The sequence below is a fragment of the Palaemon carinicauda genome, chromosome 17, assembly GCF_036898095.1.
Source record: "Palaemon carinicauda isolate YSFRI2023 chromosome 17, ASM3689809v2, whole genome shotgun sequence".
In the NCBI taxonomy this organism is placed as follows: Eukaryota; Metazoa; Arthropoda; class Malacostraca; order Decapoda; family Palaemonidae; genus Palaemon; species Palaemon carinicauda.
The window spans coordinates 87,218,921-87,226,665 of NC_090741.1; positions in this window are offsets into that span (position 1 = coordinate 87,218,921).

Genomic DNA, 7,745 nt, shown 5'->3' on the forward strand with positions numbered 1-7,745 from the left:
ACCTGACTTATCGAAGTTTTGATTGACTAATTTGTCAATCTACATGATTTAAGCTCGCAGAACTAGCTTCAAATTATGTGAGCAACCAAAATATTTTAAAGGGTAAAAAAAAAAAAATTCAATACAGTTCCATTAATTAACCCATGATCATATGTACTATTATGACAATGCTCATGTCTTTTCATCGTTTTTAACTTTTCCACTTTTTAGTTTTCTGGTCTTTATTGGCAAATATATATATATATATATATATATATATATATATATATATATATATATATATATATATATATATATATGTATATATATATGTATATATATATATATATATATATATATATATATATATATATATATATATATATATATATATATATATATATATATATATATATATATATATATATATATATATATATATATATATATTTATATATTTATATATATAAATATATATATATATATATATATATATATATATATATATATATATATATATATATATATATATATGTTTTCCGTGTTCAATTTTCGTCTTTAACCTGGAGGAAATTTCAGTTCATTAACACCAAACGATTTTAAGGACAGTATTGATTCTTTTGATAAACTGGTTTCCAATTAAATTTTGCCGCATCGCCTCTTTGATGTTAAACGCTGTAATATTATGTCGAATATTTTTTTCCAAATATAGTGAATATTTTTGTAAAATTCAGCTACATCTAAAACTCAGATATAGCACACAAGAGTTAGGTTTACATCCACTGAACTAATCCAACTGTAACAACAGCTATTATTATTATTATTATTATTATTATTATTATTATTATTATTATTATTATTATTATTATTATTATTATTATTATTATTATTATTTTTATTATTATTATTATTATTATTATTATTATTACTATTATTATTATTATTATTATTTCACTATTGTTACCAGTATAATATTTATTACTTATCCACATATTATTTCCATGTTTTATTCGTTTGAAGAACAAAGCTTGGGATGACTGGTCTGAATTAAATATCCACCGATTACAAATGTGTCATTCCCTTGCCGCATCGCCTCTTTGATGTTAAACGCTGTAATATTATGTCGAATATTTTTTTCCAAATGTAGTGAATATTTTTGTAAAATTCAGCTACATCTAAAACTCAGATATAGCAGACAAGAGAAAGGTTTACATCCACTGAACTAATCCAACTCTAACAACAGCTATTATTATTATTATTATTATTATTATTATTATTATTATTATTATTATTATTATTATTATTATTATTATTATTATTATTATTATTACTATTATTATTATTATTATTATTTCACTATTGTTACCAGTATAATATTTATTACTTATCCACATATTATTTCCATGTTTTATTCGTTTGAAGAACAAAGCTTGGGATGACTGGTCTGAATTAAATATCCACCGATTACAAATGTGTCATTCCCTTCCCAGAATATGTCAGAATCTCTAAAGAAACAATCGTTCCTTGATTAGATATAATCAACTGAAAAAATATCTCAGGTTTGTAAAACAAGTGAAACACTAAAACACCAAACATTAGATGGAAATACTAAAGTGACTTTTCTCTGTGGAAAAGGTTTCTCAAAATGTCGTCAAACTCATTATGTCGAGAAACTGTTTCGTTTGCGGTGTAAGCTTTTCCCATTTGCAAAACTTGGACGGAAAAGTTGCAAAGCTGCAGATTAAAGTTGGACACTTTTGGGATTTTTGCAAAACTTTCTAACCCGCATTTCCTTACAGAGGCCACTGCGAAGCGTTTTGATGGGCACTTGAAGGTGATTTCGAACGAACATGTTAAAATGACTGTGGAGGTTCTGTAGCAAATATGCTTCCCCTGCTGTATGTGAAGAGAAAACCAGCCCTTAAAGCAAAGTAAGTAATATGATTGACATTATTAGATTTACCCATGTCCGTCCGTTCATGCTAATCGACGTTGAGGTTTTTACAGCGTAATTAAATGGGTGCCGTCCTATAAAATATCTTGCTGTGTGCGCACACAAGACTTTGCAATATAAACGATGCAGGATGTGGGGATAGAAACTTTATCCCAGAAATACTTGTTAGAATATAGAATTACAATATCTGGTTCCATCGGTTCCATTGCCTTTCAGTGAAGAAAGGTATTAAATTGTATGTATATATATATATATATATATATATATATATATATATATATATATATATATATATATATATATATATATATATATATATATATATATATATATAATTGTGTGTGTGTGTCTGTGTGTGTGTGTAGATGAAAATAGGAAAGTTAAATTGCAGGTCTTTTTTTCAATACAGCTTGATTTATGCACTTATACTTGAAATTAACTATTGGATAATGAGATAAACCTTTATCAACACTTAGCATTCCCATAAAAATAAGTTCCATGGAATAGAGTTAACCCCGGAAATGGTAATTGATTACAAGACCACGCTTTCTATTTACTCCAGAATTTTACAGTCTTGCAGCTCTCCTCTTCTTGTATAGTAATTAGGAGGTTCTTTAAATGCTGGGAAAGCAAAAAAATGGCAAGCTATGTTGAGGAAGGGGGGGAGGGGTTATTAAAAAAAAAAAACTAGCTTGGTTTCTTCACTAAACGACCTGGAACTGACATGTCAACACAGTCAACCAAACAGGATTTGTGATGCCATTTGATATACTGTATAATCAATATATACCTAATAAAAAATTGAGAGATTACTCAGAAGTGTCACTATTTGTAAATTGCATATTTTATGGACACTTTTGAGTAATTATTCCATTTTTAATTTAGTATATATCTAGAATATATATCTAATGTACGCTGGCATCAAGAACTTTTGTTTATGTACGCTGGTATCACGAATTCTGTTCGGTTGACTCTGTTTACGATGTTATCTCTAGGTCGTTTAGTGAGGAAACCGAGCTAGATCTTATATAACCCCTCTCTCCTTGCTCAGTATATCTGGCCATATTTCGCTTTCCCAACATTTATAGAACATCCTAATTACTCTACAAAAAGAGGAGAGCTGCAGGATTGCATAATTTTGGAGTAAATAGAGAGCGTGGTCTTGTAAACAAATAACCCGGAAATTAACATTAAATTCTCCTTAATTAGTTATCTGCAACTTGCAAGATAAGTAGATATACTTTAATTCAACAAATATTCAATGCATTTGCTATATAATCTTTTCAAGGTAATTATGATCACGTGAATGCCCAGAAACTAAAAGTATAAATTAGATTGATATCTCAACAGATAATAATTTTTCTCTGCAGGAAAAGAAAGTCATATGACAATCGGTTATTCAATGTTTTGCATATATATATATATATATATATATATATATATATATATATATATATATATATATATATATATATATATATATATATATATATATATATATATATATATATATATGGTTCAAGTTGTTGGTAATGAGGATTTGTCAGTAAATTATTCTGGTATTATCAGTTAGCTTATACAATGGGGGAGATTGCCGAACACAACGACATGCTTATAACATCCAGCTTTTTTAAGTGAGGTTCAAACTCTGCTTGGAATAACAACAACAGCAACAGCATTAAAACCACTACTACTACTACTACTACTATTATTGCCGCTGCTGCTGCTGGGGCGTCGACAGCAGGTGCAGTTGCAGCTGCTGCTTCTATAGAGAACGGTTATAACTTCTACTCTAATACAACTACGGATATTACTAATTATAGTAAAACAAATAATAACAATTATCCTTATAGTGATGAGGATTCTACAACAACAACATTGACAACAACAACAATAATTATGAGGGTAATAAAATGATAAAGATAATAATATCATTAATGATAAAAAAGTTAACCAACAAACCAACTATAAAACAGTTCTTCAAATATTTAATTTTAATTGTTCTTTACTTCCCATAGTTTATTTATTTCCTTATTTCCTTTCCCTGCCAAGCTATTTTTCCCTTTTTGATCTTTTTGGATTAGAGCATCCATCTTTTCCAACTAGAGTTGTAGCCTAGCTAGTAAGGATGATAACACAAACAACAACAACAACAACAACAACACCAACAACAACAACTACAACAGCAACAACGACAATAATAATAATAATAATAATAATAATAATAATAATAATAATAATAATAATAACATTGACTTGCTCTCTGTATGAAAAATAAATTTGGAATTCTTTTGCGACATAAAAAGGCTTGATTATTGTTGTGCTGACTAAAAAAAAAAAAAAAGACATTTATTCAACTACAGTAGTACCTCGGTTTACCAGTTTATTTAGTTCTGGTAGTGAGCTCGCCAAGTAACAAATTTCGTTACAATAAGAAAACTATTTCTTTCCCATAAGAAATGCGGAAAATTCACACGATTCATTGCACACGTTCATAAAGACATTTATGCATTAATTTTTAACAAAATTGTAATGGTAATTTTGGAACAGTTTACAACTCCTAATGTCAAAAATTGACACTAATTGAAAATAAAAAATAAAAATATTGACAAATTTAATCGTACTTTATCTTTGAGGAGAGTTGTTGCTGGTGTGAGGGAGGAAGAGGAGTAGGAGACAGTAGTTACTGTTTGTAGGAAGAATTTCCTTCCATGAAAACATTTGGTAAAATATCGGGATTTTTTTCTCTTGAACTTCATTCGCTACCACTAACTAAATAGCCTAAATTACACTTAAAGGAAACTTTGGTGTATTTTGTTTACAGTTACTTTCAACTATTACTAGAAACCTATATAGAGACAATTATTCAAGCCCTTTCTTTAAAATATCACAAGAATAAGACATCTCATTATTGGTTTATAGATTCGCTGTTTTTACAAAATTTTAATATCTTCTTAATTAGCTTGAAGTGAAAGGTTTGTCAGGTCATCCCTCCTCTTCAAGTGAAATATCCACAATTTATTGGTGCTGCTCCTTATGAAACTTTATCAGCTCCTGTGTCATCAAAAGCTGCCTATGTTCCTCAAGATGATCGTTAATGTCATCCTTGTCTACCTCCAATCCCTTTGTCTTTCCCAAGGATATAATTTCATCATCAGCTATCTTCTGCTTGGATATGAATTCCGGAAAATAACATTCAGTAACACATGCATGACAAAGTTACCTACAAGCAGTATCAAAGGTTCTGTTGGTGATCCATTCCAGGGCTTTGTTAACGTTTTTGAGGCAGTTAACAATATAGAAAAGTTCTCTCTAAAGTTCCGAAAGGATATGCTTGATACATTCGGTGAAATCAAAGCATTATTGGAATATTGGTTCTGCATAAAGCTTTTTGAAATTTTAGATCAGATGCTGATTTATGGGTTCGAGTAGGAGAAAGGTTTTGGGAGGCAGGATATTAGTTTTCATGGATTTAAACTCACCCATCGGGTCATCTTCAAGTCTTGGAAGGCTCGGAGTGAAAATTTCTTTAAAAAGTATTTTTTAATCTTACGCCTTCACTTATACCTTCCACAAAAAAAATAAATAAATAAATAAATTGGGTCACCAAAAGAGTGGTTTATATGTGAAATTCTCAACTTTTAAACTCGAAAACAAGTGGCTCTGTTGACTTGACCTCAGAGCCACACACTCATTCTGTCACACAGAAGCCATTTCCTGCACATTTTGAGTCCTAGTATGGGTAGAGACCGGGATCGGGCGCAATGTCTTTTAAAGTTTTGAAGGACGCTCATATATGGCAGAGGCAAGGGGCAGTGACATTGCTCTATCAAGTAGGATAATGCCCCTCTCCACCAGGAAACCAGACAATGACTACTGATGACTTAGCAGATACACATATAGGCTCTCGTAAACCACATATCCTTAGCTCACAAGAATAGTGAGGATGCAGCTCCCACAGGAACTAACGAGTTTGGGCGGGACTCTTAACACCTGTCTTGCGATCACCAATCAGGGACGTCATAACATAGGCCACCGCATCCCTTTCCTTTTCCGCTCATGAGTAACCTTTAAACCTTCATACTACACCTAAGATCCTTAGTCCATCTTATTCATAACAGGGGCATAAAGCAGAAGGTAAGCAAAGGATAAACAAATCCTTCCACCATTCCTCTAATTAGAAATAACGGAACCTTGATAACATGGAAATGATAGATTGAAACAACCGTCGCGTTCTATGATAAATGGATGGCCTGTTCTGTGAGGTCGATGAGACCAGTGATACAAAAGAACTAATTATGAATTTCACTTTCGATCCCTCGCATTTTCTGGCCTGTTTTTAACCTTTCTTCCTGTATAGAACTTTTCGCCACAAACTTTGGTGGAGTGACTTTTTTATGAGAATATAGCAAAACGATATATAACTTGAAAAGGGAGATAATAAAAAATGGTTAACGTAATAGTAATAAAAATAGGATAGAAAGAGTTAACGCAAATTTGGTCTTGACATTTCTTAAAGTTTCAACCTAGATTGGGCCAACTTGGTGAAAGATGATCCCTGTTAAACAAAACTCGATTATAAACAGCGAAATATCGTATATATATATATATATATATATATATATATATATATATATATATATATATATATATATATATATATATATATATATATATATATATTCCGTGGACTCTCAAAAAATATGTCAAAAGAGGTAAAAAAAGGTAAGAATTTTTCCAAATTAACGAGTAACCCTACACGAAGATTATAAGGTTGTATTCCTGGAAAGGGAAAGGGGTATGGACAGATGCTGGAAAAACTGGAAGGGAAGGGATGTAGAGAGAAGACGAGGGACAGAGACAGCCTTGAAAGTCGTTAGGGGGGAGATGAGGCAAGATATTCTCTCTCTCTCTCTCTCTCTCTCTCTCTCTCTCTCTCTCTCTCTCTCTCTCTCTCTCTCTCTCTCTCTCTCTCATACATACACAGGACACTGGAGCCGTCATATTTCGTGTGTTAATGGATGAACATCTGTTCATCTATTCATATATGATACGTAAAGTCATTAGATGTATATAAAATATATCTCTCATAAATAATGGTGATTCTCTCTCTCTCTCTCTTTCTCTCTTGAAAATACAATTTTACTAAGAATGTCTTGACATCTGTATATGTAAGGCTTCTGCAAACTAGACCTTATTATACTGTATATTTACAAAACCTCAAGTCTGTATTAAGGATGTAAGACTGAACGAAACCAGAACTCAAGATGTTTCGAGAGCGAATCTCAAAGTAATATCCATAAAAGGAGATTTGGAAGACATCAAGAAACTGAAGGAAACTAGGTCAAATTTAAAAGTTGATTCCGCTTCTTTAAAAAAAAAAAATGCCCAGAACCGATGGAAATTCTACGTACTTGATCATGTTGACCCCATTGCCTGAAGGAAAGTTAATTAATAGTTGACGCTTGGTGAACTTTAGTTGAAGGTTGGTGTCAGCAGGAAAATACAGAAATTTATTTATGAGCTTAATTTTTTTGTTCGTTTATATCTTTTCACTCCTTTCGTTCTTTAGCATGTTTTTCGAACCAACGCTCGGGTAAAGCAAATCCTTTTATTCAATTAAGTAGTCCGGATTCTACCGCTTTATGCATGAAAGTATTTTTAGGTATAAATAATGATAGTGATTTCCTTTCTCTCTCTCTCTCTCTCTCTCTCTCTCTCTCTCTCTCTCTCTCTCTCTCTCTCTCTCTCTCTCTCTCTCTCTCTATATATATATATATATATATATATATATATATATATATATATATAT